Below are 12,313 nucleotides of genomic sequence, written 5' to 3' on the forward strand. Positions count from 1 at the left end.
CTTAATGCATATTCTATATTCTATATAATGCATATTCATATTCTATATAATGCATATTCTATATTTGCTATATCAACAGCCTTACTTCTCTGCCATGTTCTTGAAGTCCCCTCAAAGTACCTTTCCACTCTCATTCTTCTCCCCACCTCCTCCCACCCAGCTGCTTAGCTGGTGGAAGGGGAGGACCCACTGATTTGTGGTTCCCTGCATTGAGGTTTACTGGGTAGTGCCCATTGGCTGTTCCAGTCCATCAGGAATGATCCTGCTGCAGGAAAAAAAGTCTGTGTTCCACCTCCCTTCCCCTACATGCAAGTCCCTTCTTTATCAAGCCCTTAACTTGCTTGAAACCTTCAGTAACTTCTTATCCTACACATTTTCTCTCCCCTGTCAAAAATGGTTCTCATATTGCCCACTGAGCTTAAGAGTTATTAGAGACAGGCACAGAATAGCTCAATTGGTAAAAGAGACAGGCTATAAATACACAAGAAGATGACTTGCCAAATCTCATAATTTCTTCTGAAGACAGGACTGACAGCAGCAATAGTTTTCCTAGGTTCTAGGGACTATCTTTCCCTTCCTCTCCTCTCCTAGGCCTCTAAAAAATTTACTCCAATCGCTCCAGACAGTTCAAAACATGTGAATGAAAATGGAAGGGAAAGAGAAAGCAAGAACAAAAAAAAAAAAAAAAAAAAAAACAGAACAAAAAAAAAAAATTAAGCCAGCTTATAAGAAAATTGGAGTATGTTTTCAATTGTTCATCGCATATTCAAAGATGAATTTAAAAAATTTATAAAGCCATTTTAACACTCAAATCTCTAGCTTATCAAACTGCAATCTTTAAAAGAAAGTGCACCTTTTCAAGTAGTTATTTACTTCTTGAAATGCAAATTTATAAGAAGAATTCATTTTCTCCACCCTCAAAAAAACATGAAGGGCTTTCAAAAGCTGATTTACCTTCTCATTTATACAAGGTAATGCAGTATATTTGCATAAAACAGTCAAAACTTTTTTTTTTGTAATGTAATAGGTAGCTAACTATGTAACCCCTGCCGTTTTAAAAGACAGTCCCCTCGTTAGGAAACCGTTCAAAGTGACAATTTCAGTAACTCAGCATCTCTTTCTGGATAATTAGATGTATTATGAATATGCAGATTTCACATAGCTGATTGGCTTAAATGTATCCCATTCCTCAAGAACATCACCTTCCCTATGAACAATTGTATTAGCAAAGGCAGGCTGTCATCCAAATTTGTTTTAAACATTCATCTGCAAACAGACAGAATCACAGCAGGCAGAATTGCCTTAACCCAGCCTTCATGAAGGTACAGGTGGTGGATGACTATTTTACTACTGGTGACCTCTATACACAGGACTTTGTTGTAGCAGATCTTCACAATATCTTTCAGGGGGACAGGGGTGGAGATTTCATGCCATCCACATTATCACAGAAAGTAAGCTAAATAACATAACAATAGCACCATCCAGTGGCAGCATCTTCCCTTTGAGATATTCATCACTTGTAACACTTAGCATGAAGCAACTTTAAAACAAGAAGGTAGGGTACTTCCACTTCTGAAGCAACTTTAAAACATGTAAGCAGGGTACTTCCACTTCTAATCACAGGGTTTTTTTGAGCAGACAGCATCCAGAGAATATAGGGGTCTTGGTAGGAAATGCAGTACTAGCAAAGAGTTTGAAAAAAGCAACTGCACATGCAAATAACTGAAAAAAATACTGAAAAAACAAAAAAAAAAAAAAAACCACTGTGCAAGTTGTAAATATTGCAACATCTGTAATTCAAGTTTATTGTGATACTGAAATCTTCTAATATATTCACTGAGAGTTGACAATACTTCTACCTGAACTAGGCTGCTTCTTATTGCTTTTTAGGCAGAAAATTACTCAGTGTCTTCTCAGTACATACTTTAAAATTAAAGACCCAAACAAAAAGACAAACTTGGCCATTTCCACTAAAAAAATATTTGAACAATGGTACCCTGTGTATCTTACACCTGCTTGTTCCTCCCTCCAGTTTTTTTATTCATATTAATTTAAGATTTTCCCTTCTATTCACTTGTTTGATGTCCCATTTCCTCAGAAAAACAAGTATTTTATATTTTCAGTATCAGAGTGATAACCTTTACTCATGGTAAGCACCTGTGGCAGAGCCAAAGGAAACCCCATAAAACAATAAAGGGGGAAAAAAGGCTGTTGCACAGTAATTGCCAACTGTAATAACCTGAGCAACAAAAATAAAGAAAGTACTGGTTTTAAAGATATTTTCAGAGTGTTTTTCTCAGAGTAGACAGTAAAACAGTCATAAAGTTTAATAGTTCAGTGTCCAACCCTTGACACAGGCACATCCTTCCAGCTTAGGAGGGATTCCCACAAAATGTATCAACCAACATGTGTATTTGGACAACTATGATGGAACGACTTTCTCTTCATTGTGAAGCGGGATATTCACACTGCGAAGTTTTAACAAAGCTGCTGTTTGTTTCCAAACATTCTCATAGCTGCTGCTGGAATTCTAACCCAAAATTTTTTCTTAGAATTCAAGAAATTATGCAGGACTGTGTCAACAGATGGAAATTGGTAGGCTTATTCACTGATGCATAGACTGATATATCACTGTTGTTGACTGCTAGAAATATTAGCTCAAGAGATCAACCACTTTCAGAAAAGTTCTTGAAGTTAGTTCAGAAGCTTCCAACAAATCTGTGAGAAAATTTGCCACTACAGCTTAAAATCACAGCATTAGCTGCTGGAGCTGCATAGCCTGTTTAAAAACTCAATTTCAACTTAAAGCACCCAACACATTTTTGTGCTAATACTGAATTTCCCCAAATTTTTTTTCCCATAGTAAAAGACTGTGATTCTGCCCTCCAATCTTTGATAGCCCAATATTGGACCTGAACTACATTGAGGACAAGCAAGATAGAAGAACATTATGTGTCTTCAGGGTGTTTTACACAGATTTTAGAAAAAAGAAATTGGAATTATAAGTAATGCCATTATATTGCCACTGTCTGTAGCTCTCTTGTCACTCCCCTCACAACCAGAACCAGTGAGTGACATCAGTTAAAGACACAAGATCAGGCCGGGACTGACATACTGGGTGCAGGGTGGCTCAGATGCTCAAGTGGCACAGGCACTTCATGTCCATCACCTCCCACACACCCTTGCACTCGCCTGTATAAGGTCTGTGTGTTTCAGCTGCTCAGCAGAGACACTGGCATCTGCAGCTGCAACTGCACCAGCTGACTCATGTGACCAGAAGGTACCACTGAATCCCTTGCAGCAGCTGCACTCCATCTGTGATCGCTGGTTTGGGGACGGAAGCTGCAGTGTGTGTCAGTTGATGTTTCCACTTCTTGTAAACAAGGTCATCTGATCATACAGCCACAACAGCATCAGGGCAGGAGACCTCCTTCAGAATAAGCAGATGGCTCCATCGTTCAGGCACACAGCTCCTGAATGTGCAGCAAGTTTCCCATGCAATTTAGAGCCAGCTTCATTGCCTGTTGGCTTTCGCCACAAATCCATAAAATTACATTCTTATCTGGTACAAAGCTTGAAGAACAAATCAATTTAGATGTCTGAGAGACAATTACATGATACAATGATTATTGAACTATATAAGTATGTAGATCAGACAATATTTCCTGGCAAGTCTTCAATACTATTCATGAGCAGGAGGAAAGCAAAACAAACACATCTCTCTGCAAATGCAAAACTGCACATCCATACCAAACATATATCCTTAACACTGCTAAGCAGGGGCTTCCAGATGTCCCGATTAAATCAGATGATCAGTGTTATGCAACCTCCTCCACCACACTACTAAAATGGCTTGAATCTCAATATTTTTCTCTCACTACAGGCTACTCTCTCTGCTCTATGTTTTTGCCTGTAGGGGTGCATGGGTGCACAGAACCTTACTCTAGCAAAAATACATGTGCACATTCTCTCTGCACACAGCCTTGTCCTACCCTGTCCTGGCTCCCCTCCTTAGAACCAATAGCCTTTTTACCCCCATCACAATTCCTGCGCATTCTGCAATCCAAAAACTCCCTCTTCACTGTTTTGGGCAATAGTTCTCTGTTCCATCCTGCAAGCAACCTTTTCAGGGGGAATGAAGGAGCACACCATTACAAGTTATGTAGGAAGATTGCATTGTCTCTGCATGACATCTTACTATTTCCAAAGACCCTTAGGGACAGCTAGACAAATATCTGCCAGGAATGACAAAGATGCATCTCTAGTTGGATTGGGGGATTGAAACTAAATGATCTCTTGAGGTCTCTTTCTACAGTTCTGTGAAAGGAAAGGCAATTAATGGGCAGCTACTAAATTATTTTCACACAAGCCATTTAATCTGCTCTGATAGATGACCACCTTTAAAATAGCAGAATTCACTATTCTGAGCACTAATTGGTACTCTTGGGGCTAAGCTTAACTCAGAAAAGACTGAATGGGCAACAGAGACTTAGCTATTCTCTCAGTTACTAACAAATCCTACAGCTTATTTTATGTTTTATTTGTGGTGCTTACATCTCTAAATGAGGATACTTTTAGAGCAAAATTAGCAAAGAGAACAATACTGCATTAGCTGCTCTGGAAATGGAATATCTGATGTGATTCTGCCATATTTATGATACGGTAACAAGCAGGACATCAGTGGGCATTCTCTGGCAAGTCAATTCTTGAGAGTTTCATTAAGAAAAAGACTCCAAGTGAGAAAATTTAAGTCCCAGCTCAGGAAAAAGTTATACCATGTTATTAATTGCACAAAAATGTCACAACAATAAAGCTCATTACCTGATTATTTAGGAAAAATGCTGGCATTATATCCTAACTATGTCTCTTATGGAATTATGAAAAACCAATTCACAATAAATGCACATAATTTATTGATGTAAACAGGGCAGGCAAACACAAGTGCCACCAATAAATAAGTTCTATTCTTAAAATCCTAAGAGTTCACAAAAGCCTCAGGCTACTCAAAAATCAAATGAAATGTGCCTGCATTTGAAAATTCAGTTATAGTGTATCTTCTGTTACAGTAAGGTTTTTTGGTCACTAAAATGCAAAAATATTGGAAATTTAAATTCTCCATCTACTCTCAGGATTATAAAAAAAATTACTAAAAATTAAATAATGAATATTTTTATTCTCTTTGGCATTGACCAGCTTTTAGATAAACATACCAGCAACACGTTAAAAACCAAAACTAAATCAAAACTGAGTTTAGAGAAGAGATGATTATACACTCATTCTGGGTTTTGCAATTTCACTTAACCAGTTAACACAGCAATCTGAACGTGAAAGATGTTTGTGGTCTGAATCACACAAAAAACCCTCACAAGCCCCCACCTCGCTCAGGTGTAGCTCATCTCAAGCTCCAACTGCATGCACATGTAATACCCATTTCTTACCTCCACTGGTTTTAAAGAGCCTCAGTGAAAGCAGTAAGCCCCCTTACCTCAAGCTTAGAAGTGCTTAAGCAAAAAGATAACAGTGCACTGTCAAGTCCTTTCAAGTGGTTAAAAGCTTTAGCCATTTTACACCTTTTACAACAGGTTTCAAAGAGCTGCCACCAAGTTGGCTGCTGCTCTAAGCACCCCCTCAGCCGGCTGCTCGCCCAGCACCGACCACACCCTTTGCCGGGGCTTTGGAACAGCGCCGCTGCTTCAACAGCTTTGATGTTATGTCATTAAAATCAGAACAAAATCAAAATTAAAGCAGGATCTGCCAACAGAAGATTAGCTGAAGGCTCTCCTTCACACACAGTATACTTAAGGCAATAAAATTAATGTAATTCCACAAAGTGGTTGGGTGGGTATTACCTTTTGTTCTGATTCTGGTGCTATGTCTAGAGGACTGTAAGCAGAATACATGTAAGAAATACAATAAGAGAATGGAATAAAAGTCCCATGTTAAATTCTCACTCTTTGTTTCAGAATATGCAGTTCTTGCTGTGTAACTTGCAGCTTGAAGTTAAATAATTACTCTGACAGCCATCCCACAGCCATCTTCAAAACATTCTCTCCCTAAGAGTTACTAAGACAATGTATCTTCTAGGCTATTAAAAGGTCCAATTAATAATTTCTAAATTTTAGGAAAATCTCGAGTTTAGTGCTACATTGCATAACACAAAAATTAATACTCTCAAGACAGATCTTGTCCAATTCTAAACTGTGCAATAAAGATGCGGAAACCTTAGCTACCTTAGCTAAAAAGCAGCAATCCCAGGAGATTTTGCATGTTCTGTAGCACAAGACTGCGTCTTATTCTAAAAAGAGTGCACCCCATCCTCTATTGGAAAGAAAGCACTACAGTGACAGAAATATGCAGCAGTATTGAAAAAAAAAATCATTCTGCATATTCAAAACTCAAGCCTTCAAATACATCTGTCACTGCACACAGTCCCGTCACTACTGCATTAGCACCACACTTCACCAATACCAGGAGTCAGTGCTGTTGAAACATTAACACCATTTTTTAACAAGTTGTAAAAATAACATAAGTGCCAAGAGAAGTCATGAGGGAAGTTGTCTTCTGGATAATCATGTCTTACTGACTGCCCAACCTGCATTTATTGGAAATGAGCCCCAGGAGGCTGCAGCCATCCAGTGCTGTCTGTGAAGCCTTTGCTCTACACTGGATGAGAGGCAAGCTCAAGCGCTTTACTGGAGTTCAGATCACTTTAGTCTTCCAAGTCTGAGAGTTCAGTTCAGGGCTGTGGGCTCTCTGCTCAGTCTGTGCAGGACGGTGATCTTAGGAACAGGCAGCAAAAGGAAAAACGTTATTTCCTTGCTTTTTCCTTGCATGTGTGTCTAGTACACACTAGAGGAACAGTAATCACTGTCAGGAGTATTATCAAGAAGGAAAACAGAGTAACCTGGCCTCATTAGCTCACTACACAGAAGAACCAAAAAGGTAGTCCATGTCAGTCCACCTATTCCTGCACAAATTGTCAAAGTAAGAAATCAACATGAGAGATCAATTTCACTCAATAACCAGTACTGTGAGAGTTCCTGGGAGCAATGAAATTTGAGCTGGAATATTAGAAAACACCTTTCTGTTGAAGGATCTTTTGATATCTCTTCTGTACCACCTATGATAAGGCTGTGGTAATCAAAGCAGATCACACAAGAAAACCTCTACTGAAGGTAAGAGAAGAAAAATTAATATATGTGATTTAGAGCAAGACTACAGAAGAACAGTGAGTCTGACATTAGGATTTTTTAAGCAAATAAAGTTTCAATCCTTTAGCAGCTGTTTTTACACCTTGTATGCCACATACATAAAATATTTTGGATTCTCCATTGGCTTTCATAACCATCTTTCTCTTTCCCCTCCAGCACTCCTCCTTCCCACTACCATGGAAATGTTGTATCGCACAACAGCCTCAGATAAGCATCTCAGGCTACAAAACTAAGGTCCCCAGAGGAACATAAGCCTTGCTCTTAACTGCCTGCAATAGCTATTATCAGAAGTTTTCTTCTATTTTACATCAAATAAGCACTGTGCCATACAAGAATGAATTGACACTGATTTCCAGGAGCTGTTTAACAATAGAGACTATTCTAACAGAGCCTTTAAAGCCACATTGCAAAGTTGGGCTTTAATATACTATACACACAAAGGAACACGAATGGAGGCAGGAGGCTCAATTAAAACACTGTACTGATACATACACACAGTTTTAAAATACTGATGCAATCTGCTTACCACCCTGTACAAGTATTGTGCAGATTACTTATTTAACATCTCCAACAGCAGGATGCAAAATGAAATTATATACTAAAACTAACTTGAATTTTTTTATTTTAAATTTAAGCATATGTTAAGACTGCTACATGAAAGAAGTTAAAAGTATTTCTGCTATAACTTGGTATCCTAACTTTCAGAAATTTTATGCAGGACTGCCTGTTATCAAGAATTTCATGAGCTGATTTCTATACTGCTAATTTGCACTGGTGCTGTAATTCATAATAATTGCATAAAGGGCGGACATGCAGAAAAATGAAGGAAAAAATACAGAGGGAGGAATCTGTAATAGAAATTCTGTAGCTAACCATAAAATTATTTCTGAACATCTGACTCAAGCTTTTATGCATATGTGTATATATTACACAGAAGTGACAAAACAATTCTAGAGAAATCAAACTGCAATTTAAAGTAGTTTCTACAGAGGGAGCCAACAACTCAAGGAACTGGACTAAGAAAACATTCCAGATCAGTACAGATTTCTTCCCAACCATCAAGCTCATTCCTTACAAGTTTCTCCAACAGCACATCATCCATATTCTTAGTCTACAGAATTCCCAAGTGCTTAATGAAAGTTTCATTAAAGAAGTGCTGAATTACATGTCATGGAACAATCGGAGTCAATATATACAGAATTTTATTTGCTTTGGGAAAAAGTGGCAACTTAAGAGACTAGTCATTCTAAATTAGTATTTATTCGTCAAAAAGAGAAGTTTAAGAGTTTTCCTCTAAAAATATTTGATCTTGTAAAAGCAAGTATCAGTTGCACAGTAGAGATTTTTATTGAAGTTTTCAGACAAAATTCTACACCAGGAACAGGTCAATGTGATACTTCATTTAAAAAGAAATGAGGAAGAAATCTAAAATAAAGTTGTGCAAAGGTGGGAGCTGGCAGGTTTTTTCATGAATCTGAGCACCTTGTTATAACTGTCATAACAGTTTTCCACATTAATTCATTGCCAAATCATATTTAATAATATATATTAATCCACTCAAATGTAATTACAAATGAAACATATTATATCAAGTAACTCAACAGCTGTGACAGATTCATATATCACCTCATCCATATAAATCACATATATTGTCAGCATACGTTGAGAAGGCCAACAAAAGACTCAAAGCTTCATATTTCTGATATTTTACTCTCTCTTCCCCCTGCTTCCACAAACAATTTTCTACCCTCTTTTTTAGCTTTAAGGGGGAAAGAGGATGGATAAAATGCAAAGGTATTTTAGAGAGACTTAAGTGCAACAGGACAAATCCTAAAGCCCACATATAGGGAAGGATTTCTGCGAGTGTTACCGAAGATAAACTGCCCCCTCTAGTGGCACAGAACACTGGGCTGTTTCCAAAGGCGTTAGATGGACAGCTGCATCCCTCCCGTGACCCAGAATTCATGCCTCCCTCCCTGCAAGCTGAACTACCCATGACACACGGTTGCACTCTAATTGTGCTTGGGGTCGAGTCCCTTAGTTCTTGTACTGAGGTACTGTGACAGACAGTGACTAACATGGGGTAGCCCCCTCGCCCCCAAATACAATGAAACTGCTCTCAACATTCCTGCGACATGGTTCTAATCTCTTTGAGATCCTTGAGCTCTCTGACATACCCAGACTACTTCTAAACCCCCACTGTAGATTTCCCTACTTTTTCCCAAGCAATAGAGGCCCCCTGTAATCCCCCAAGATTCCTATTATGACTCCAAGATTGACCCTTCCACCTAAATATCTACATTGCCTAAGGCAAAGCAGAAAATAAGCTCACACCACCTCCTGCCAGATGTTACAGGTAAATCATAACTCCATCAGTCACCCAAACAGCTGTGCTCAAATTTAAGAGTCCCTCTCTCCCTTGTTCAGATTCACTATGAAAAATAGCAAATATGCAGGTAAGAATGAAATCCCTCTCAGCTAAATGAACCCCCCTCAGACAACTTGCAGCAGAGCAACACATCTGCCCTCTCCCTTCTGACCAACACATCAAAAACTGACTGAAGAGAAAGAAAGCTGATATTTATCTTCTTCCTCACTTCATGATCTTGATCTTTGAAAAAGAAAGCTTAAAAAATTAGAAACACAATGCGGATTCCACATTTCTTACTCTCTCCTTCAACTCTCTCCATCACAGCCAAAACTGCTTAAACAAAAATTTATAAAACTGTTCAACGAGGAGTCAAAGTTGCACTAAACAATGTTCTGAACATTGCTTACAGATTCAGTGGCACTACTGAATTTCAAACAATGTTTTTAAAACTCACAGTAACTATATTTCAGTTGCCTGTATTCATACAAGCTAGTTGAGCTACCAAAATCTGGCTAACAGCCCCTAGTTTAGTAAAAGAAAATATTAGTAAGAAACCCCAACTCCTCTGTCAACACTTACTCTACACAGTGAAGATGAACTCTGTATTAAAATATTCCAACTTAAATATCAAGACAACTTGCATCACACCCCATCGCTGACTGCAACTAGCCTAAATTTATTCTCCTAAAAAACTTCTGATGTGGAACCATAGTTAAAAAAAAAAAAAAAATTCAGCCTATGGAACAGCATACACAAGTCTATACTTGCTAATATGACCTTCAGTTAAAGCCAATCAGGCCAATTCTGAGAATTAAATAGAAACAACTCCTGTAAAAGGACCATACAAAGGGTCAGGAAAAATATTTTTGTCTCAGAGTTCATATTTTTTTATTGTTCTCAGAAGAAGAAAAAAAATATGTGCAACATTAAGACCTCACCCAGACCTTATTACGTCCAAGTTTCCCTAGCAGTCCTGCAGAACTCAGAGTTGAGGAGGATTAGCTGGGTTAGGGAAGGTGGGAAACATCTGCAGGACATTCCCTGAGCCACAAATGCATACTTCCCTTGTAAAACACCAATGCAAACAGAAGATACCACCTTTGTAATTCCCATTGCAGAAGAGTGAACTCATCACTGAAAACAAGCGTGTTGCTCATCTGATTCCCTACAACATGGGCATGGCTTGGCTTGATCACCAGTGCTGATGGCTCTAACTAATCTGCTAATTTTAATGGAAACAGTTTGAGCTGTGGGACAATATCCTCCACCCTTCATAAGGTACATTCAAAAATTGATTGGGGTGGGGAAGGAGTAGATATTTCCAGCTAAATTCTAAAAAGAATGCACAAACTTAACAGCTTTAGTGTTAATAAATTCCTGTTAAACAAAAGAAGTGTACACAAAATAAAAGACAAATTTAGAAGGCTGCTACAGTTGAAGTGAATTGAAAGCAGGGGAGAAAAAAGGTTATCTTTCATACCTTAGCCCTTAAAATAGAAGTTAAGCACGATGCCATGCCTGTAAACCAATGCCACTCCTAGGGGCTGTACTTCTCTCTCTAGATAACTAAGACTCAAGGACTAAAGGATCAAGCCAAGTCAGGGTAGCAGGCTCAGTTACCTTTAGGGGGTTAGGAATTCATTGCTGAACAAAATTTACATTTTTATGAACAACAGCTATATTGAAGTATCTCTGAGAAACTGAAGGACATTTGATAGTCAGAAAAATGACCATGATGGATTTTAGATGAAGAATGCCAAAAGAAGTCTTCTTTACTACTAGGGAAGACAATATAAAAGCTTCTGACATTTCAAAGACTGAAAGATAAATTATTTTAAGTAGGAGGATTTTGGAACTGAACAGTAATATGTAGAAGCTAACTTTTTATTTGACTTAAAAACTTTACAACAAGGTCAGGAGAATACCTTAATTATAAGGGCACTGTACCTAAGAATAAGTTCATAATCACATCAGCAACAGTTACTAGTGGTAAGTTGTCTTTCATGTTTCTTAGAACTGGCATTTTTTTTAAATATGAAGGTCTACTTAAACATCAGAAAAGGTTAATTAAGTATCTAACAACTCATCTATAAGTTAAATCAGAGAATTTACTTTGAAGGACTGAAAGTGCTTTGAAGCCCAACAATGTGCAATCGGTTGTGTTCACATGGTCCAAGCAGAAGAGTACACAGCATTAGAAATGTTCCAAAGGTCTCTCCTGGAAACAACGTGACAGTGACCTCCAGGAGTTTTTCCCTGGTCAAGTATCCAGTGACATTCAAGACGACAAGATCAGCGGCAAAAGCATGTTCAACCTCTTTCATTATACCCAACAACATATAAATCATCTCAGGAGCTAATGCAGTGTGTACAACAAAACACCAAAGAAGGGCTTCTGTTGCAGCTGATCCATGAAAATCTTGAGTTCTACTGAACTTTCTGTATTAAACAAAATTTAATAAAGAACTAATTTAATAAAATTAGTTCAATCCTCCATTTAAGAAGTGACTATGCTGTAAACATATCAATAAAAAACATGCAACTAAGTTATACACAACATACTTATAATAAAAAGCTAAAAGATAAATATTTCAAATGAAATATCTCACATCAAAAGGCTCAGTTTAATCAGTACCTATTGAACAAATAAATCTTGTGTACACAGTACAACTTGTACTGTCCAAAATACAGATCTGCATGTGATTTACCTTGTGTTTAACCCCTTTGCATT

General features: G+C 37.9%; 1 protein-coding gene across 2 annotated transcripts in view; it reads right to left on the reverse strand.

Moving 5' to 3' along the window:
* The window catches only part of ADK (adenosine kinase), a 270,420-nt gene that overhangs the window by 222,837 nt on the left and 35,270 nt on the right, over positions 1-12,313 (reverse strand). The gene's annotated exons all lie outside the window — the stretch shown is intronic.

Source organism: Haemorhous mexicanus, chromosome 7 (genome assembly GCF_027477595.1).
Source record: "Haemorhous mexicanus isolate bHaeMex1 chromosome 7, bHaeMex1.pri, whole genome shotgun sequence".
Lineage (NCBI taxonomy): Eukaryota > Metazoa > Chordata > Aves > Passeriformes > Fringillidae > Haemorhous > Haemorhous mexicanus.